The 23,381-nt window shown below is 43.0% G+C and overlaps 1 protein-coding gene across 2 annotated transcripts in view; it reads right to left on the bottom strand.

The window, feature by feature from the left end:
- ASTN1 (astrotactin 1) overlaps positions 1-23,381 on the bottom strand; it is a 327,557-nt gene that overhangs the window by 225,049 nt on the left and 79,127 nt on the right. Inside the window, exon 1 of one of the 2 annotated variants that reach the window (XM_079935341.1) lies at positions 14,708-15,858. The exons of the other annotated variant lie outside the window; for it this stretch is intronic. The gene's annotated coding sequence lies outside the window, so the exon portion shown is untranslated. Of the gene's footprint in view, positions 1-14,707; positions 15,859-23,381 lie in introns of those variants that run through there. 2 annotated transcript variants of the gene reach the window in all.

Raw genomic sequence — 23,381 nt, 5'->3', positions numbered from 1 at the left:
CATCATTCTTTCCTCTATGCCAAATTAGGTCAAGTGCCATGGAGGAAAAAATGTTTCATCTCACCTTTAAAAGTAAAAACATTGTTTTTAGGTATTAAAAATTAAGAATTCCAAGTGTAAAGTTAGAAATGAATGAAAATCATCCACTGGGGGGGGGGGGGCTTCCCTGGTGGCGCAGTGGTTGAGAGTCCGCCTGCCGATGCAGGGGACACGGGTTTGTGCCCCGGTCCGGGAGGATCCCACATGCCGCGGAGCGGCTGGGCCCGTGAGCCATGGCCGCTGAGCCTGCGCACCCGGAGCCTCTGCTCCGCAACGGGAGAGGCCACAACAGTGAGAGGCCCGCGTACCGCAAAAAGAAAAAAAAAAAAAAAAAAATCATCCACTGGGCTTTCCCTGTATAAACTGTGATGAGGCATTAGGTTTCTAACCCCTGGAATAAAATAGTTTCCTCCTGCAAAGGCCCATTATATATCAGGAAAACAATAGAAGAGTTCTTTCTCCCATGTTTTTTGTGGAGCTCTTCCCCAAATCCTCAATTGTCAACATGGTCTCCTAAGTGGACCACTGTCAGCGATCACCACCTGCGGTCAGGCTATCAAGATTATAAATGAAATACAGAACTGTAAGGGAGTCTTGGTCCCACCTGGACCAAACCTCTGCAGGAAGCTCTTCTACATCCCAGGTATCCAGACAAATAAGGGCCTGGAGGTTTCTAGGGATATATGTTCTACATCCTCCAAATCCTCTCCACAGCATACTTATCCTACCTTACTAAGATGTTTTTCTTCTTTTGTCAGCGTCAATCCCCCTGTTGCTGTCACTTAAACCTGTTCCTTTCATCTCTGTCTTCTGTGGAGATGGAAAGTAGCTGTAGATTGGAGCCTTGTAATGGTATCTGCAGATACGTGACCACTGCCTCTGAAGTACCATATGCCTCTGACTGCAAAGCACAGCACTTCTCCAGTTCCCCATCACGACAGGAGTGAAGTTCTCCCGGTCATACTTCTGAAGCCATCAGGGAGTGAATGGTTGGAGGCGTCACCATTTTCACTCAGGAAGAAAGAAAGGCAAATGACCACCAAGGACAAGAGAACCAGCTAATTTTGCTCTACCACAATTCCAGGCCCTGCATGTCTCCCACTAAAAGCAGAGGCTGCTATGGAAGCTCTTATGTACAGTTTATGTACCTTCCCAATCACAAAGGTGCCAGAGAGTATGTCCCTCCCCAAATAAAAATCTCAAGAGTGGGTACATTCTGAGCCCAAGACCTGTTTTCATAACTCAAACCTATTATCCCCATCCCAGTCCATCTGCAGGAGAGGTGAACTCCATTAATTTTCCCGTCCTTTACTTCAGAACTCTTCCTATCTTCACTTTTCCTTTCATATCCCTTCCAGCCTAGAAGGAAAGCTATTCTTTTTCTTCTCAAAGTTCAACCCCTCCCCCTGGGCCCTCAACTTCTCCCTCACTTGCTACCTCTAAAGATTTTGTTCTACTCTCCTGTCCCTTTTACCTGCAATCTACCTTCCCAGTAGTTCTTCCTCCTTCATCTAAAATAATGGTAAAAGTCATCCTCACCTCCATCTCCTCCAGAAGAAGAATAGCTTCTGATCTTGATTTTGACTTTTCTTATGGATTATTTGTCCTTTCATTAATTGCTTAACCCTTCGAAAATTAAGCCTATGAATTTATTTTCTCTACTCATTCTCTCTTTTACTCCTTAACCCATCAACATCCAGTTTTTCCCCAAATGATATAAGGTGTGAGCAGAAGAGCACAAGCATAAGATTCTATGAACTTCTACCTGGGCCAAGCACCTCTTGAGTACATGGATTGGTCACAGCAAGTGATGGCTGAATGAAAAAAGGCATGAACACAGGAAAGGGATGGGACAGCAGAGGGTAAGCAAAAGGAATGATTTTCATTGAATGACTGGTACTAATCCATGCCACGCACTGTGTTTAGTGTTAGAAATACTTGTCTTATGTGATCAGAGATAACTTTGGTTCTTAATTCAGTTCTGCTTTTAACCATCCACATGATACTGAACAAGTCAATGACCTTTTTCTGGAGCCTAGTTTCTTATCTACAAAACAAAGTGATTGGACCAAAGGATTTCTCATGCTCCCTGACACCTAAAAGATATGAAAGAAAAGCATTTGGTTGTATATGTTGGAGAACTTAGAGATGAAATAGTCCCAAGTTTCTAAGGCTTTCTTTTTTTCTCTCCCTCCCTCCATCCCTCTTTCCTTCCCTTCCTTTCATTTTTTAAAAATCTGATATGGAACCTTGTATCATATTTTTCTTCCTGTTTACCAAGCTTATTTATTGAGTAATAATTTATTTTTTTCTCTTTTTATTCAAAGACATAGATAACTGGGGTCATGTGGCCCCGTTGCAAGAGCATAGGTTTTGAAAACAGGCAGTATGAATTTGAATCGTGCTTTGCCACTTACTAGCCCTATGATCCTGGACAGGCTACTTAACTGGTATTAGCCTTAGATTCCTCACCTATAAAATGCCGCTAAGGCAGTAAAGGGCACCTGCAAAATCCCTGCTTCCGAGGATTTTTACGAGAGGTGGTAGAGATAAAAAGCCTGGTTCACAGAATCGTTGGCACAGGAGGCATGGAATGAGTTTCCCTGGTTTTCTCTTTATCTTTTTCTTCAATAGCAAGGGCAAAGTTTCTATCAGGTTCTTAACAAAGACTGCAAATACAAATACCTTGTAGGTACCCTTTACTCTCTCACTGGCTTCTAGGTGGGCTGGTGTCTTTCACAGGAAATGACTGACCTACTGGAATTCCCTCATTAAATGATGAAGTAACAGAGTTTGGTCACCTGCCCAAGTTCATGGCAATGTCAAAATCAGCAACCAGGTTGTTTCACTCTCCATGTGGTTCTTATTCAAGGTCCTCACGATGCTCCTTAGGGGCGGGGGAGGGGGGGTTCTCCACAGCTGATTTTGTGTTCCTCAGAAATGGAATATTTTTTCACTCAATAATGATCTGACAAAAGACTTTTCTGTTATTACTGAGGTTGTCAGATGTCCTGGTCTTGCATAATAGCAGAGAAACCCTCCCCTTCCTCCACATACATCTTCTCCTGGTGTTTTTCTTTCCTCCTTCTTGTCTCTCTAGTGGTATCTTCTCTGTAGTATCATGGATCATTCAACCAACCTCTTTCTCCACCTTTAGCTTTCTTTTCATGTCAACTAGTTTTAAACATAAATATAAATTTCAAGAAGGGAAAAAGCCTTAACCTTAAATACATTTATGGTGGAAAAAGAATTATTGCAAAAATGTTCCTCTTAGCATTTAACTTGCAGACACTGGAATCCATCTAGATGCTCAGCATGAGAAAAGGGATGGATAAATGATGGTATGGACATATGATGAAATACTATGTAATACCAAATACAATTAACCATCATATGTTTCAAAGAACATTTAATGATGTGGCAAATCACTTACAATATAAGGTCAAATAATGTTTTTAAACTCTTTTTAAATTGTGTAAAATATGAGCTCAGTTTTCCAAAAAGAATTTTATATGAATAGAAAGTTGGCAAAACATGTAACTAATGTTTACAGTTCGTCCCTGGAGAGTGGGGGTATGGGAGATTCTAAATTTCTTCTTCATATGTTCTGTGTGTTTCTTCTCATCTTTAGTATGATTGATAGTTTTTAATGAAAAGAAAATAATAGCTTTTATTTTGACACCAGAGATCGTTAGGTATCTTCTATGGCACCTAATATGAATACTCTGGGTGTTTGGTTTGTAAAACTGCCAAAGCGATTTGCATGGGCACAGACTATTATAGCCAGAGAGAACTAGAAAATAGCATCTATTCTCAAAATGTTTTCAACAGCGTAACTCTTTCTTCAAAAGAAACCTTTAAAGAGACGCTTACTATGTCAACAGAGATAAAAGAAGAATGGTTCTCATCCCAGCAGAGATAATGGGCTCAGAGTCCCATCATTTCCATCTTCCCACCCTCCTGATGGCAGCTGAAGCCTGTTAGTGAAAATCCCTAGGACTCTGGGAGACACCATTTGTAAAGATCCTGATTTGGTACAACCTCTCTGTGCTGCAAGTGAAGAATCAGGCACCAAGAGGGGCAGTGACTTGCATGAAGTCATCAGGGTTCCCGACCAGGACAAAACAGAAAACACCAATTTTCAGACTCCTAAGCTGGTTGCATGAGAGACTTGCCCAGAAGAGAAAAGCATCTTTCAGGGATGTTCTTGAGGTGCAAGAGTAAAGAAACAGGACCTGGGATGCTCACCGTGAGGAGTCAGCCACCCTCAGCAGTGCGCTCAGCAAGTCGTATGTGGAATTCTGCCCATTCAGCAGGAGACTGAATGGTATTTATTATTTGGAGGTGAGCATGGCCTCTTTTTCAACCTTCAGACCCTGTGAATCTCCTCTGATCCCCACCTCCATCCTCAGGCTGCCTAGGCTTACAAGAAATACTGCTAAATCCTTTCCCCTCATTGCAATGAATCAATGTCTCTGTGGTCTGCAGTCCTCAACCGTGTTTCAAACAGAGCCAGCTTTTGGACGGAAGCATAAAACCCCAAATCTTGCTGGAGCTGTTCAGAGAGCCCAAGATGCTGGTGGGAGCGGGGGAGTGTTAATCCCCACTTTCGAGGCCAGCTCCTACTCTGGTAATTACATTTTGCTTCAAAAAAGTGTCCCTGCCACTGCTGGTAGATACAGTCTTCATTTTCACCTCTCCAAACGAAGCTGGGAGATAAGGTCTCTCTGAAGGTGGCTTGCTGACCCTGGAGGTGGCTTTGTTCAGGGCACGGCTGCATTTCAGCACTGGCCGAGCTGGGCTGTCAGTCCTGGGGTTTGCTGAGCTGTTTGCAAAGAGCTTTGCTTAAAGAAGTTATATATCTGTAAGGTATTATTATCACCTCATCTTTTTGAATCTTCAACTCCAGTCATAGTGATGAGGAACCAACCTCATGTGCCTCAGAGTTTCAGTTTAGTACAAGCTTAAAGGCTTGGGTTTTGAAAAGATATCTGAACCCCTCAGATGTGACAGAATTGAACTGGAAATCTGCTTAAGCACCTAAAGAGAATGGAAGGCTTCCTACTGCTACCCACGGAGATGCTGGCCTGCCTCTGCTTCTGCCAGCACCGAGAAGCCAAGACAAACTTCCATTGCCAGAGTTGAATAATATTCACTCCTAAGTGTCCAGCCATCTCATAAGGGGCAAAACAGAGGCAGTTTTCTTGAGCTTGGGAATCAGGCCGATAAGCCAAAGACATAGAGAAGTTGGAACAGCTGTGACATTCGCCACATGCCTGATTAGCCACTTCACAGAATGTAGCTAGTGTCACCATCAGTAAAATCAAAAAGGCAGACAGGACATTCACAAGGGAAAAATACATGTGTTTGGGAGTTAACAACAAAGCAAGAGGTGCTACTTTAATTTTTCTGAAAAATCCTACACTCGGTTGATATTACCTATTTTAAAAATTATTTTAAACATTTCTCGCTTAAAATGTAGCATGCTCATTCTAAGACGTCAAACAACTGAGAAGCTTTTGAAGCGAAACTTCTGCCCGTTTGCCTTGCAATCCCACTCCCGGAAGTAACTAACATTAAAGTTCAGAATATATCTTTGCACACCATTCTCCAAGCTCACGTAACTATATACAAGCACATGTGGAGTATTTCTTCCCTCCCGCCTTCTTCCTTCTCTTCCTCCTTCCTTCCTTCCTCAACAAAACAGGGTAATCAACACATCAAAATTCTTCCATTAAGGTTTAGAAACCAGCAATACTTGTTGGATATGAACTGCTTTGTCTGGCCCAGAGTCAGAACTGGCCAAATTACTGCATGTTGTCTCTTCTCTCTCCCCCCACCACACACCCCTCCCGTCTACGGGAGGGATAATGGGCAGTGAGCCAGCAAGAAAGGATGGTGATTTTTCTTGGTTTACGTAACCAGCACAGCCAGTCCTTCTCAAAAGCAGAGGAGGTTACCCAGGAGCCCCTGCCTAATCTCATCAATGCGGAGGCATGGAGCTCCCAGATCTCTGTACTTTGTTTGATGTCAAGAGTCTTCATGCTCAGAAACAGAGACACAGATGTAGAGAACAAACGTATGGACACCAAGGGGGGAATGTGGCGGGGGGGGGGGGGGGGGGGGGATGAATTGGGAGATTGGGATTGACATGTATACACTGATGTGTATAAAATGGATGACTAATAAGAACCTGCTGTATAAAAAAATAAAATAAAATAAAATTCAAAAAAAGAAAAAGAGTCTTCCTGCTCAGTGGGGAAGCTCACACCACCTGGGGGTCCTTGACGGCTCCATGAGCGTTTCTGGATTGCTTCTGAATGGGACCAGATTTGACCCTTCCAATAACAAAAGCTCCTATGGAGGGCAGTTAAAGCCATTTGTATAATTTAGTTAATGTATTAATTAATCTTTGTTCCATAGCTATGCCTGGAAGGAGAGAGACAGATTCAGAGAAAGAGGCACCAGAGGGACACTATACGCTGAAAATATTTGAGGCAAATAAGATCAATGAATACAAGTACTCCTCAATTTCCAGAGTCCAGTTCATAGAACGGTAGAAGCCTTACCTGATACCCCACAGGATACATATACCTACCCACACCACCCTCTCTCACACACACTCATAACTCACACAGAGACACATGCAGAAAGAGTCGTATCTTTATTCTCACTCGCCCTCCCTGCACCACCCAGCCCAAGCCCGGCTCTCCACCTGCATATCACACTCTCCCCAGTACTGGCTGAGGTTCTTCTACAACCCTACAAACTCCATCACAACTGACCCTTAGCAAAGACCTTGCAATCAGACACTGAAATAGAAATTAGAAGTCACTGAAAACAGTCACCTTTCCCAGGGTGTTATCAGTCAGTGGCTGAGTGAAGCTCTTATTTTGTTTAATAAAAATAGGGCATCCTCTTCACTTCTGACACCAAAAGCACTAGTGGCCCACGTATTAGTTTAGCCCTGCTCACATGAGCATAAATGTACACACTTGCAAAACACACCACACACACACACACACTCCTCAATCACCACCATCATCACTGCAATACAAACAACACAATTCAATACAATATAATACAACACACGGTGTTGGTATTCTTATAATTCCTTCTAGACTGTGAGCTTCCTAAAGGACAAAGATCCATGAGACAGTCTTATGTTTGCAGTCCCTTGGTAGAATGTCTAATAGATAAACCAGCAGGGTGGCTTGACAGATAATTAGCATCATGATGAAATCTTAAAACTAGAAGAGATTACAAAAGTCATCTAGATCCTATATCCATTTAAATGGTCATCCAGCTTGTGCCAACAAAGCTCAACCAACCCTCCACCTTTGAATAAAGACCACCCATCCACAGGGAGCTCAGTTGAAATGCTCTCTACTTTGAGTCAAAACATCTCCTTCTCTGAAGCCTCAACCCATCAATCCCTTGTATTCATTAGTCTTTTCCCACATCTACATGAAAGACCTTCAGATATTTGAAGTCTGCTCCCATGGTTCCCAGATCTTTTTCTGATGAAGCATAATAGTTCATTCAATTGTTCCTTATCCTTTCAACATGTCTTGGGACGCCTTTACCATCCTTTTTACATGCCTTTGTTTTCAAGAGTGGGTGGAGAGAGGGGCTAAATTCAAATGTTAATAAGGAGGATGTGGGTAAAATACATGTATGAGTCTGGGCCTGCTTGTGGTAATGAAGGAGTGATAGGGCTGGTGGTAAGAGGCCCATCTTACCAAAATGCCTTCAAATGAGAACACAGACTTCGTGAAAGCCAAATATAATATGTATTTGGGCTAGATTCACCCACTGAACTAGATATTTCCTGAATCACAACGACCAGAACTGACCTCAAAAGTCTGGGTGTCATTTGACCAGCTCAAAAAACAAAATGATGTTAATATCCCACTGGAGTAACTATACTTCTGTTAATGCTGCAAACATTACATTAACCTTTTAGGATGTGACATTCTGCCGACTCACAACAGGCTCTCTGTGAACTAAAGCCTGGAATTATTTTATAGGGCTGTTATTGTTTTTCTTAAATGCAGTTTTAAGACTCTATGTTTATTCCTTCTAAATTTTACCTTTTCAGATTCAGCCCATCTTTCCAATCTGTCAAGATTCTTCTGAGTATAGACTTTGCCATTTTTGCCATCCAATGCAAATATTCCCCTTGCTAGTTTCATGTAACCTATAATTATGATAAGCATTTTTATTGATATAATTCACATACCATAAAATCCACCCTTTTATATTGTACAATCTAGTGATTTTTAATATTTGCAAAGTTATACAACCATCACTACTATCTAATTCCAGAAAATTTTCATCAGCCTAAAAAGAAACTCTATTCCCATTAGCAGTCCCCATCCCTCCTCCCTCCATCCTCTGGCAATCATGAATTTCTGTCTCTATGTAGTTGCCTGTTATGGACATCTCATAGAAATGGATTCATATAATATATGGTCTTTTGTGTGTGGCTTCCTTCACTTAGAATCATGTTTTTTAAGATGCATCCATGTTGTAGCATTTATCAGTACTTTATTTCTACGGCCAAATACTAGTATATTGTATGGATTCAGCACACTTTGTCTATTCATTCTTCAGTTAACATACACTTGAATTGTTTCCATTTTTGAATGCTATAAATAATGCTGCTATGAACATTCATGTGGAAGTTTTTTTGTGGACAGATGTTTTCAATTCTCTTGAGTATATACCTAAAAGTGGAATGGCTGGGTCATATGGTAACTCTATGTTTAGCTCTTTTGAAGAAATGCCAAATCATTTTCCACATCAGCTGAACGATTTTACATTCCCACCAGCAGTGTATGAGGGTTCTGACTTCTCCACATCCTTGTCAACACTTATTATTGTTTGGTTTTGATTATATCTATCCTAGGGGTATGAAGTGGTATTTCACTGTGGTTTTTATTTGTAGCTCCCTAAAGACTAATGCTATTGAGCATTAGCCCATTTCATGGGCTTTCTGACCACGTGGATATCTTTGGAGAATGTCTATTCAAATCTTAGCCCAATTTTTAGTTGGATCATTAGTCTTTTTATTATTGAGTTGTAGGAGTTCTTTATATATTTTAGATACATGATTTTTTAAAGTATTTTGGATATTTTATCAGATACATGATTTGCAAATATTTACTCTTACTCTGTGGGTTGTATTTTCAATTTCCTGATGTCGTTCTTTGAAACACAAAAGTTTCAAATTTTGATGAAGCCCAATTTATCTAATTTTTTCCTTTGTTGCTTGTGCTTTCAGTGCCACAGTTAAGATGCACTGCCTAATCTAAGATCACAAAGACTTACACTTATTTTCTTCTAAGGCTTTTACAGTCTTAGCTCTTACATTTATATATTAAATCCACTTTGAGTTATTTTTTGCATATGGTGTGAGGTAAGGGTTCAACATCATTCTTTTGCATGGATACGCAGTTGTGTAGTTGTACCAGCACCACTTTCCTCATTGAATTGTCTTGGCACCCTTGTCAAAAATGAATTGCCTACAAATATAAGGGTTTATTTCTGTACTCTCAATTCCATTCCATTTTTATATGTCTAGCCTTATGCCAGTAGTGCACTGTCTTTATTACTGTGGCTTCATAGGACAAACATGTTTCTGAATGTTACAGAAATCAATTACAGAAATGTTGAACAAGACGGGTCTAAGGAAAGAGCCCTGCGGCACTAGAATATAAGTTCCATGAAGGCAGGAGCTTTGTCTCCTTTGGTCACTAGTACATTCTCAGTACCTAGAAAAGGGTCTGACACATGGTAAAGCTCTGACTAAATATCTGTTGACACTGAATGAATGACTGAATAAAAAATATGATTAGAATCCACTATCAAATTACAACCACATATGAATCTGCTTACTTGGAGCAGCATTCTGACTTCTCCTTCCATCAAGTCTGGAAAGCTCATGTGGAAGACCTTGCCAAATATCTTGCTGAAGTCTAAAGGGCACTTATTTTAACACTCAGTGTCAGAATACCATATATGACATCCATCAACTTAGAGTTACCAGAAGAACAGTGACTTAGGCCATTCCAGGCACAGGCAGGACACCACCTGATGACTTAAGGAAATCCTCCCTTACCTATTCCTTTAAAACAGTTATTACCAACTTAGAAGAATTGCAAAATCCTATGGCAACCACATTCATATCATTTAATAACCCCTGTCTGGTAAGTTAATACTCTGAGATGTCCCATTTGCCCTTTTCGGAAGAGCAAGCCCAGGAAGCAACAATGAAAAACAAGCAAAAAAAGACCCTGCACACACCCACGACACTGGCTCTGCCAGAGCTCTCCCGGCTTCTGAATGGGACCTAGATGATTGAAAGATGACAGCGTGGGGAGATTTCATCAAAAAATGAAAGAAACATCAACAAAGAAAAGGAGAGATTTCAACTTTTCCCATAGATTAACGACTAGTTTTATTTTTTAAAGTTCAATTTTTTTCTTAATTGTATGTGAAAGCTGACTTTTCAAGCTGTGTGTTTGTATATAGGACTGTTAGGTCTCTGAATTTCATTGAAGTTTTATATTCTGGGGTTTATGTTTTGGGTACAGATCTGCATACAAATACTGATACTGACATCAGCTCCCAAGAGAGCCTGCCTTGTAGAAATATCCTTGCCTGAAATCTCACGAACTTTCAGGCTCCAGCCTTATGTACTAATGCTGCCTCCTTGCTGAAAAAAAATCATCACAATTTTCAGTTGAGATCACTACACAAATTACCTCACTTAATCTTCTCAGTTGAAATATATATTGTTCTCTGCTATACAGATGAGAACAGCAAGGCTGAGAGAAGTTAAGAAAATTTCAATTCATAATCAGAGGAGCCAAGACTCAAACCCAGGTCAGTCTGACACCAAACTGCATGTCCTTAGCCACTGTATAATCCTGCCTCTCAAATGAATATAATGCACTATAAATGCACACAGGTGGTTTTAAATGAAGACAGGCTGCCTGAGCACATGATTGTCTTCTGAGTAAAATCCAACTGTCCTTCTTCCTCTAGATCCTTGCCCTGGACTTTGCCAATTCAAATGCCCATAATCTCAAGCCCACTGCCTTCTCTTTTTATTTTTTTTAATTTTTTTTTATTTTTTTTTTTTTTGCAGTACACGAGCCTCTCACTGTTGTGGCCTCTCCCGCTGCGGAGCACAGGCTCCAGACGCGCAGGCTCAGCGGCCATGGCTCACGGGCCTAGCCGCTCTGCAGCACGTGGGATCTTCCTGGACCGGGACACGAACCCGTGTCGCCTGCATCGGCAGGCAGACTCTCAACCACTGCGCCACCAGGGAAGCCCCTGCCTTCTCTTTTTATCCTTCTCACATTCTCAATATGTATTTTCATTCTCAATGTTTGCTTTTGCGGGGGGGCGGGGGCACAATTCACATGAAATCTACCTTCTTAACAAATTTTTAAGTGTACAGTACAGTACTGTTAACTATATACACACTGCTGCACAACAGAGCTCTAAAATTTTTTCATCTTGTATTACTGAAACTCTGTACCCATGGAAAAGCATCTTCCCATTTCTTCCTCCCTCTGGTCCCTGGCATCCACCATTCTACTTTCTGTTTCTCTGAGTTTTACTACTTTGGATACCTCATGTAAGTGGAACTATGCACTATTTGTCCTTCAGTGATGGATTATTTTCATTTTTTCATCAATGGACATTTAGATTGTCCCATATCTTTGCTATTATTAATAATGCTGCAATGAACATGGAAACGCAAATATCTCTTCAAGATCCTATTTTCAATTATTTTAGATAAATACCCAGAAGTGGGATTGCTGGATTATTTTATATAGTAGTTCTACTTTTAATTTTTTAAGGAAACTTCATAACGTTTTCCACAGTGGTTGTACCATTTTACATTCCCACAGTGTATAAAAGTTTGAATTTCTCCACAGTGTTACCAAGCTATTTCCTGTTTTTTTTTATGATAGCTATCTTAACAGGTGTGAAGTGATAGCTCATGATCTGCACTTCTCTGATGATTATGTTGAGCATCTTTCAAAAACTTGTTGACCATTTGTGTGCCTTGGAGAAATGTCTATTCAAGTTCTTAGCACATTTTTAAATGAAGTTATTTGGTTTTAACATTGGAGTCCTTAATATACTGGCTATTAACCTCTTACCATAATATGGTTTGCAAATATTTTTTCCCATTCCATAGGTTGCCTTTTCACTCTGTTGATTGTTTTCTTTGCTGTACAGAAGCTTTTCAGTTTGAGGGACTTCCCTGGTGGTCCAGTGGTTAAGAATCCACCTTCCAAGGCAGGGCACACGGGTTTGATCCCTGGTCGGGGAACTAAGATCCCACATGCTGCAGGGCAAATAAGCCTGTATGCCACAACTACTGAGCCCACAGACCTCAACTAGAGAGAAGCCCATGCGCCACAACTAGAGAGAAGCCTGCGTACTGTAACAAAGAGCCCATGCACCACAACGAAAGATCCCGCGTGCCGCAACTAAGACCTGACGTAGACAAAAATAAATAAATATATATATTTTTAAAAGAAGCTCTTCAGTTTGATGTAGTCCCACTTGTCCACTTTTGCTTTCATTGCCTGTGTTTTTGATGTCATATCCAAAAAATGATTGCCAACACCAATCTTACGAAGATTTTCCCTCTGTTTTCAAGAAGTTTTATAGTTTCAGGTCTTATGCTTAAGTATTTAATCCATTCTGAGTTGATTTTTTTTGTTTGTTTTTTGTGGTACGCAGGCCTCTCACTGTTGTGGCCTCTCCCGTTGCGGAGCAACAGGCTCCGCACGCGCACGCTCAGCGGCCATGGCTCATGGGCCCAGTCGCTCCGCGGCATGTGGGATCTTCCCGGACCGGGGCACAAACCCATGTCCCCTGCATCGGCAGGCGGACTCTCAACCACTGCGCCACCAGGGAAGCCCCTGAGTTGATTTTTAACATAAGGGTCCAACTTCATTCTTCTGTACGTGGATATCCAGGTTTCCCAACACCATTTATTAAAGAAATTATTCTTTCCCTATTGTGTAGTCTTGGCAATCTTGTTAAAGATAATTTGACAGTGTGTGCTTGGATCTAGTTCTAGACTCTCTATTCTGTTCCATTGGTCTATATGTCTGCCATTGTGCCAATATCATACTGTTTTGATTAGCACAGCTTCGTATTGTTTCGAAGTCTAAATGGAAACACATCCCTGTGCATGGATTGAAAGACTCAATATTGTTAAAATGTCCATACTATCTAAAGTGATCTACAGATTCAATCCAATGCCTATGAAAAATCCCTATGGCATATTTTGCAGAAATAGGAAAAAAATCCTAAAATTCATGTGGAATCACAAGGATCCTGATCGCCAAAATGATCTTGTGAAATAAGAACAAAGATCAATAAGTGTTTTTACTCTTGCTGCTTCTTGCAGATCAACCCACTAACAAGACCACAGCAGTAATTTTTGCACGTCTATGACACACTCTCTCTTTGAACACTAGCTTTGAGAGAAAACTTGGATGTCATTCAGATGCACGAATCCCAGATACCCAAAGCCTGCTTAAGCACCTCAAGTCCAATATAGCTAACTTCTAAAAGTAAACCCAGTTTAGAACAACTCATGCAGAGATCTTAACAGTTTCCTCACTCGTCCCCAGTCTTGACAAAACTCCTATAATTTTTGCTCATCAGTATCAGTTCTCCAATCATCACCACCACTGGGAAAATGCCGTGATATTTTCCAAGAAAAGTCCCATAACTATTTTTTTTCCCCAACTGCCAAACACCTCCACCTTATTTCATACAGAAATGTCTCCACATAGGTTCACCCGTAACAACTGCAGCTCCCATGAACACAGTCTTTGGGGTTAGAACATGGTTTAAATCCTAATCTCATCATCTATCAGCTGTGTGTCTCTACACAACTCATTTAATAAACCTAAGCCTCAATTTCCTCACCTGAAACTGGCTCTAGTAATGATACCTCTATCAAAGATTTGTCATAAAGATGAAATAATACAGCGCCTGGCACTCAGCAAAGCCTGCATGATAATCATTAGTAGTAGTATTTTGGTTTCATTTTCCTTTATTTTTTTTAAAAAGCCCCTAAATTCTGTGGCCTCCAGGAAGCATCAGCGAAACGAAGTGCCATTTCTGTACACTTTGTAAGGCAAGACCTAGATGCACACGCCGCAGGGAACGCCCCCAGTTGCTCTGACCGCGCAGCACTCCGGCCTCCGGGAGACCACGCTGACCGCTCGGACCGGGCCCACTGTGGGTCTGGGACTGGCTTTAAGACGCTTATCTCCCACTGCTCGGCCGACAGCGCCGAGCCAACACAAGAAAACCAGGCACACCTGGCACCACCCAAGGGGCCCAGTGGTGGCCGCCCAGAGGTCTGGGCCCTGGGGCAGCGGCTGGAGTAGGTGCGCAGGAACTCCCCGCCGGCCACACCTGCCGGCCCAGGCTTTGGAGCAGCATTTCGGCTGGGGGCCGCCCTCACCCAGCCTTCCCCTTTGGCCTGGGGAGGCCCAGGGCGGGCTCACCTCTGGCAGCAACGTCCCACAGCGACCCCAGGAGAAAACGGCCTCCGGATAGAGGGAGAGAAGCTGCACTTTATGGCACTAACGGGGCCGGCGGCTGCACTACTTACTCAGCAGACACGGGCGGAGATGCAAGGCAGAGCGGCCGCTGGAGTTTTCTTTTCTCCTTGTTCTAAATAGCTAATGCTCTTGGAAGGGCGGACTAGACACAGGTGTAAGGAATCTCGTCCAAAGTCTCATGTAAAGTAAGTGATCCCACGTGGGGAGGGCAGCTCTGCCGGCCTGGCAGTCTGCGTCCGGCTGCGGCCACATGGCCATGGCCAAGCTGGCCCCGAGGGGCTGCAGCGGGAAGATTCAGGGACCACCGCTCCAGGGTCACTTGCGTGGCTCCAGCGATTTTCTCTTTCTCCTCTGAAGGAAACAGCAGCACTTGGTGTCGTCAGCCACCTCCACGTCTGCACGGACTGTGATGGGGACACCGAAGTGACCAGCGGTGGTGTCGTCGGCATTCAGCTCCCCGTGGATGGAGTTCAGTGCCTGGTTTTTGCTGTGTAGCAAGGCTTTGTCCCGAGCCTGAGGCTGCGAGGGCAGGCTGGTGTGGACCGTGCCATAGGCGTGGGCCGGGCCTTCCCGGCCCAGTCGGACTGGTAACCAAACACAAAGCGGCTGCGGTCAGAGGTAGTGAAGAACTTGTGCAGGTAGTCAGAGTTCAGCTTCTCAAAGAAGTCCAGGCGCCGCCCGTAGCACTGGTACGTGGCCATCTCCGGGAACCTCTCGGGGAGGCTCTCGGTGGGCGTGGCCCGCTTGGCGTCCCGGATCTTCCGCTGGCGCGCCTTGAGCCTCTGCCCGCGCAGGCTGTCGCACAGGAAGCACGTAGCCCAGCGCCTCCAGGTTATCACAACGGCTCTGGTCCTTGCCCAGGTGTGTTGAGGCTTATGAGCACCCGTACGTCGTGCTCGCAGTACGGGATGTGCTTCTTGGTCTCGGGGTTGATGGACTCCTTGGCTAGGCCGGAGTCAGTCGATGATTGTGGATGGCGTGCCCGGCAGCCCAGCCAGGAAGTTCTCGGGCTTCACGTCCCGGTAGGTGAGGCCCTTGGTGTGCATGTACTTCATGCGCCTGACCAGCTGGATTGCGATCCTGAGCACCGTTTTGAGCGTCAACTTCTGGTTGCAGGAGTGGAACAGGTCCTCCAGGCCAGACCCGAACAGCTCCAGCTCCGTGGCGTTGTAGTACTTCCCTCACAGGCCGAAGTAGTAGACCTGGCGCATGCCCTCTGCGGGGCTGAGCTGCGCTTAGAAGCTGCACTCCAGGTGCAGCTGCTGCGCCTGGGACTTGATGGGCTCCAATTGATATAGTTAAGTATTCATTTGTATAAAGATTATTTTCTAGCCGGAGCTCCCCAAAGTTGCTAACTGGCTGTCTACTCTCCCCAAATCTCTTAAATGACCCTGTCTGTGATTTAGGTTCCAAGAGGTCATGAAGTGAACCGAGATCACCTAGTAATGTTAAATGAGCCTGTAAGTGAATGTTGGGCAGCAAATCAAAACCACTGTTAGCAGCTACTCTGAGGAAGTTCCTCTCTTAAAGGACCAGCCGCCCTTTCATAAAAGACCACTTTTTTCTATGAATAATATATGTAATAGTAGGGAAGAAAACGTTTCCATTAAGCAATATCAATTCTCAACACACTGGATATAATCTCTTATGCCTCCATAATTAAAAATTAAACACAAAGTATTATGTTAAAAAACTCCAAAGCTGATTTTTATGTACTCTTTTTCTCCAAAATCATCATTCTTACCAGCCTTTCAATATAATTATATTCCAGGGCAAAACATGCAGGTAAAAAAGAATAAATCAATATATATAATCTTCCTTTAAAGTCCTAGCTTAGATTTTATGATGTGTACAGGCTGTTAAAAAAAAAAATCAGGTCTGAAATTTTCCACAATGAACATATATAGTATATTCCATTATTTTGTTATTTTAAAAGGGAAAATCATGCAAAATATCTGATCTGTTGTATTTTTAGACACAAGAGACTTTCATTGACTGTGCAGGTTTTCATTGACTGTGTGAGTTTCTGTTAACCTATTTCTAGATCTTAAGTCCCTGACAAATAGCTGTTGCTTAATGTATATTTTTCTAAATAAATAAATACTAATATTAAATAAAAACTAAGAAGATATTTGAGGTTGGGACAGTTCAATGTTTTGCCAATATTATTGCCCAGTGGATTTTCCCCTCCTCTGCTCCACTTCCCTCTTTACTAAATAAAGAAAGAGCAATTTCAAGGAAACTATAACTGGGAAGTAGAAGGATTCTTACTGTTGTCCTTAATTCACTTAGGACAAGCATTCTCATCTTATTTATTTAAGAAAGTCCATGTGAAAGTCATTGAACTCAGAAAAGCATGGGCATCTATCTTCTTAAGCTATGAAAGTAAAAATAATGATAATATATTTAATTACAAGAAAAAATTTGGTTGTATGCATTTCGATCAACCCAAATTGATTAAAATTCAAATCACAGGATTTCTAAAGCTGGAAAGATTCTTACATGTCTTGGAATCTAACCCTTCCTTTTTAAAATTGTGGAAGCTGAGGTAGAAGAAGTTAAGTGATTGTCCCAAAGATACAGAACTAGTAAATGGCAGACAGACTTGTTCCCAGGTACCTAATTCCAATTTCAACACATGTTCCATTTCACTTCACTCTACTATAAACCCCTTAGTGTTTTACAGACTGATAATAAAAATTAGTTAATAAAGATGATGATGATAATGAAATTTCACTGTGCTGGAAACAGGGAAATGAGGTCAGTTAGCTGGCATTTGGTGATGCTTTTGTTAAGGCAGAACATCTATTATTTTCCATCTCCCTCTGCATTTAAAACAAATCTTTGTACTTTGCTTTAAAAAAGCCTTAGGCAACTAAGTATTATTCATTAAAACATTTAAGACAACTGACAGCTCCTAGTAATACACTTCCAGAACAGAACAAGCAGGATAAAGATAACTTAGCAACTGCATACACATAGAATTTTTCTACTGATACCCTAATCCCCTGCTGGCCAATTTTTTTAAAGTGGGCTTTTATTGTACCATAAAAATGAACAAGCTGAAGCTTTCACATCCGGAGAAAGGTTGGTACCTGCATGGAAAATGTTTTGCCTTCAGGAGTCCAGGATGAGAGAAGACCATTATTACTCCTAGGTAAGGACAACTAATATGCGATAGAACTGGGTACTGAAATTCCATTTGTGAGTAGCACATAAACTACAGCTTTAGCAAGATGATTCCATTTCTAAGTATAAGATGATTACTAATGCAAGGTTGGTCTTGTTACCACTAATATGACTTTGTCTTTTAAAAACCAAAAACCCAGCTTTGGAGAACTATTTGACAGTAGCTATGAAAACTAGGCACTTGCATCCACTATACACCGGAAATTCCACTCATCGGTATATACCTGACTAAAATGCATTTCTATATGAGTCAAAAGACATGCACAAGAATGTTCATAGCAGCCCTATTCAAAATAGCCCCAAACTGGAAGCTACTCAAATGGCCATCAAAAATAGGATGGATAAACACATTGTGATATAATCACACAATGGAATACCACTTTGCAGTGATAGTGGGTAAACTACAGCTACTCTCAGTGACACGAAACAGATTTTTACAAAAACATATTGTAGAGTAAAAGAAGCCACCTACGGGAAAAGTTTGCACTGTATGATTCTGTTATATAAAATTTAAAAGTGATCCTATTAATCTATGGTGTTACAAATCCAGTTAATGCTTCCCCTTGGCGGAGGGGGTGGTGACTGAAAGGGGCACAAGGAGGATTTGGGGGAGGGTGCTAACTCTGTTTTCTTTCGTGATCAGGGTCCTGGTTATACAGGGTCGCTATCTTTGTTTAAATGCATTGACCTATACGCTTATGATTTGTAAGTTCATATGAGTTTATGTATATGTCATTTAAAAAGTCTGAAACCCTAAACATTTTCCTATAAAAACATGATAGGGCGAGAGTGACACATGAGTAGAAGCGATGTGCCATCAGTAAGATAAAGAATGACTGCACCGGGCTTCCCTGGTGGCGCAGTGGTTGAGAGTCCGCCTGCCGATGCAGGGGATGTGGGTTCGTGCCCCGGTCCGGGAGAATACCACATGCCGCGGAGTGGCTGGGCCCGTGAGCCATGGCCGCTGAGCCTGCACGTCCGCAGTACTTATTATGAGCCAATACAGCGTTAGGCATTTATATAATCTTCATAATAGCTTTCAAAGGCAGGTACTATTGGCCTCATTTTACAGAGAAGGAAACAGACTCTGAGAGAGGATGAAGCCTATGCAAGTTATGCTGCTACTAAATAAGGGAAGAGAGATTCAAATTTGGGACCACTGACTCCTCAGGCTGTTTTCATATAGCACAGTTTCTATAGAGGTCAATAGCCCTTTGACAAAATGTCTGCATTCCCTAGAGAAGAGAACCAAAGGGTTCTTTTCAACTCTGCTTTAAGTCTATCCTAACACCAGGGAGTATTCCAAGTGCAAGAAAAAACACAACCACCCTTTTGCCTGAAAAACAGTCTTAAATAGCAGGGGTAGTGAAGGTATAAGTTTTTAATAATTGTCATCACTGGGTTAAAACACTTTCTCAATCAAGCCCAATATTCTTTCAGAAATGATGGTATCCAAGGTGTGGGTATCTTCCAAAAGGCAGGCCTCAAAAGTTTAGGTATCCACGTTCAATGTGTCTAACTTCCTTTAGACTCAAGAAAAAATCACTCCTAGCACTACAGAACGGGCCAACATCCAAAGAGGAAGAAACCAATGGTGCCACCCCAAAAGACTTCAGAGAAACCGTAAACCAGCTGTATTGCTTTGAGGTATCAACTCCAACTAGGAGCAGGCGTCCCCTACAAGCTATTCCCTGACCATCACAGCTGATGCTATGACACAGAATAAACATCTGACTCTCCCTACCTCAGCTTCTCCACACTGCAAAAGGATGATAAGAACTCCTACCTGTCCTCAAAGGTGCTAAAAGAACCAGCTTATATCTGCAGAGAGAAGCACTGTTTGGGTGCTGAGTGACCTCCAATACAGGGAGCCTTGAACAATGCAGATTGGTGTCGGTCTTGGACAGATCACACATGTTCTCACCTCCCAACAGAGAAGGTTTGAGAGTGACCCCCTAGCTCATAATGAGACACAAAAGCAAATGGATGATGCGGAGATATATCTGGGGACTAAATGAAGAAATGAGAAGAAAAATCGGAGTGAAATTGGCCAGGCTAACAGTGACCTACAGTAGCCCTGCCCTTGCATACAAAATCACAGGATGGACATTGGTCCTCGGCAAGCTCTCTGGCAGGGTTGGCCGGACTGGGCACTGGGAGAGTTGACTGAACCCACACCAGAGACAGCAGCCACAGAGACTCAATTAAAACTGATCTAACGTGAGAACAGAGAAGAGGATACACTGAGCTACAGGGATGGAGCAGCAGGTACTCAATGGGTATGCAAGAGTAGTAAAGCAATAGATAAATCAGACTTAATAGCTGGCTCCTGATCAGGTGACTCTCCTCCAGGGCTTCCACCTGGTGGCAAGCATAGGCGAATACTAAGAACAAGCTCCCAGGCTCTGAGTTAGGTCATTTTACATGTTTATCACACAGTCCTCTCACCAGCCCCTGAAAAGTGGGTATTATCATTTTTCAAGAAATGAGGGTCAAAGGGACAAAGTAACTTGCGTTAAGACAGTGCCACCATCACTAAAATATAGGTCTGGCTGAGACAGGAGCCCTTGCTCATTAAACTGGGTCCTCCATCTCTCATCACAGTTATTCACTGTGTATACTAGCTCGGAGCAGATCCCCAGGCCGACTCAGTAGGAAATCCAAACTATGGTACCTGGCTTTGTAGTTAAAGGGTATGGCCTGTAGTACAGTAACTGATCCAATAAGCATTTGAAGAGGCCCTGCTATGGGCCAGGCTTGTGCTAGAGGAGAATAATGCAGAAAAAAGAAGACCCACTCCTTCACCTTGGCAACATCCATTGGCATCCAACAAGCATGGTGCAGCAGCCATTCTGGGCAAGTTCTCCAGCACAGACTTCAGCCACAGTTGGTGAGATGCGTAAGCAATCACAGAGGTTACGGCCCCCTTGAAAGCCATTCTCAAGGAGGCCCTCAGCAAACAGAGGATATTCTTTCGTCTGAGTTTTGACAGTTCTTTATTAATCTCCTGAGGATTATGGCTAAAAACTGCTGCATGTTCTTTTACTTTTAGTTACAGTCCTATAGAAGGTTTGATTTTATTTAAAAAAAAAAACAAACTAGTAAAATTACTGCAGAAGAAAAAAAGTTCTTAATAATTTATTCATAATGCTATTAAGACAAAGTCATTGTTTTATTGGGCTCTGCGTGTTTATGTTGTGTTGCAGAAGTCAATAAGAGGGAGCTTCAGTAATATATAATATCTATGAATATTCTCCATGTATGTTCACCAAACAATGTCTCAGCATCAATAAAGGATTTCAATAATTAAAAGGTATGATTTTCCCCAGTTTAACTATTTCCTTCTAAAAGGGTGCCACAGACGCTTATACTGACAGCCTCTCATTCCCAGCAAAAGCAACTGCACTTTATGAGGAGAGAGTGGAATGAATGTTAGTCCAGGAAGGGGCTCTTGTCTCCATGCTGACGCTAACTGCACATGACCTTGAGGTCTAGGTATTCTGTACGATGAAAAGATTTAGATGAGGCAATGCCCGCGTCTTCCCCAGCTTTCCAACTGTGAAATAGCACTCCCCTGGGCCTTATCTTTATCCCTTCTTGATCACCGCTACCTTTTGTCAGGGGTCATTTTGACATGAGTTTCTTCCTTCCCAAATGCGCATTGCTCTTCGACTACTTAGCCTGGCTCACAGAGTTAATAGGCAGAACGGAGGCCCACTGGCTATGGAGACAAGCGGTGGTTCCCTCTCCAACTTGCTCTTTGCCCTTGATCAGGAAGTCACTTAGGAATCCCAGGCCCATCATTTCCTCACTGATGGGGGATTATGTGACAAGATTTAGCTACCATGAAGGAGTGAGAGAGGATTAAATAATATGCTTGTATGGGACTTAGCCAATACTTGATGTTACACTGGATACTTGGTAAATAATTACCTTTTGAGTCTCACAGAACTCACCTGAAATACCTTCCTGATTCAAGGACTAAATAGTTCCATAACAGGGTTTAGTTCCTTTTCATTCCCTAAAAGAACTGTGCCACAAACTGAGAGCCTTGATATACCACTGCAAGCATGGATTTCCTTTGCCTCAGCTCCCGAGAATCACTAAAGAATCATGATCACTATGTTTTACAGTCTCAAATCATTTCCCCCATATTCTTTATAGATAGACGCTTATTATGCCGTAAACATAAAGGGAAAATATCCAGTGGGTATTTTGACACTGTTAACACTCCCTCTCGGGGAGACCTTCAAGATGGCAGAGTAAAATGTGGAGATCACCTTCCTCCCCACAAATACATCAGAAATGCATCTACACGTGGAACAACTCCTACAGAACACCTACCGAACACTGGCAGAAGACCTCAGACTTCTCAAAAGGCAAGAAACTCCCCACGTGCCTGGGTAGGGCAAAAGAAAAAAGAAAAAACAGAGAAAAGAATAGGAACATGACCTGCACCTCTGGGAGGGAGCTGTTTAGGAGAAAAAGCTTCCACACACTAGGAAGCCCCTTCACTGGCGGAGACCGGGGTGGGGGGAAGTTTCAGAGCCCCGGAGGAGAGCGCAGCAATAGGAGTGCCGAGGGCAAAGCGGAGAGATTCCCGTACAGAGCATCAGTGCCGACCAGCACTCACCAGCACGAGAGGCTTGTCTGCTCCCCCGCCGGGGCGGGCGGGGGCTGGGAGCTGAGGCTCCGGCTTCGGAGGTTAGACCCCAGGGACTGGGGTTGGCTACGTAAACAGAGCCTAAAGTGGGCTAGTGCGCCACAGCTAGCCAGGAAGGAGTGCAGGAAAGACTCTGGACCTGCCTAAGAGGCAAGAGACCATTGTTTTGGGGTGTGCAAGGAGAGGGGATTCAGAGCACCGCCTAAATGAGCTCGAGGTGGGCGCTAGTTGCAGCTATCAGGCAGACCGCAGAGACGGGCATGAAACGCTAAGGCTGCTGCTGCAGCCACCAAGAAGCCTGTGTGAGAGCACAGGTCACTATCCACACCTCCCCTTCCAGGAGCCTGTGCAGCCCGCCACTGCCAGGGTCCCGTGATCCAGGGACAACTTCCCCGGGAGAACACATGGGGCGCCTCAGGCTGGTGCAACGTCACGCCAGCCTCTGCCGCCGCAGGCTTGCCCCACACTCCGTACCCCTCCCTCCCCGTGGCCTGAGTGAGCCAGAGCCCGCAAGTCAGCTGCTCCTTTAACCCCGTCCTCTCTGGGCAGGGAACAGATGCCCTCAGGCAACCTACACGCAGAGGCGGGTCTAAATCCAAAGCTGAACCCCAGGAGCTGTGCAAACAAAGAAGAGAAAGGGAAATCTCTCCGTGCGGCATCAGGAGCAACGGATTAAATCTCCACAATCAACTTGATGTACCTGCATCTGTATAATACCTGAGTAGACAACAAATCATCCCAAAACTGAGGTGGTGGACGTTGGGAGCAACTGTAAACTTGGGGGTGCTTTCTGCATCGAATTTTTTTTCTTTTATGTTTATCTTAGTTTAGTATTTAGAGTTTATAATCACTGGTAGATTCGTTTATTGATT

This window comes from Stenella coeruleoalba (assembly GCF_951394435.1).
Source record: "Stenella coeruleoalba genome assembly, chromosome: 1".
NCBI classification, from domain to species: domain Eukaryota; kingdom Metazoa; phylum Chordata; class Mammalia; order Artiodactyla; family Delphinidae; genus Stenella; species Stenella coeruleoalba.
This window is presented reverse-complemented; position numbering and strand designations above follow the sequence as displayed.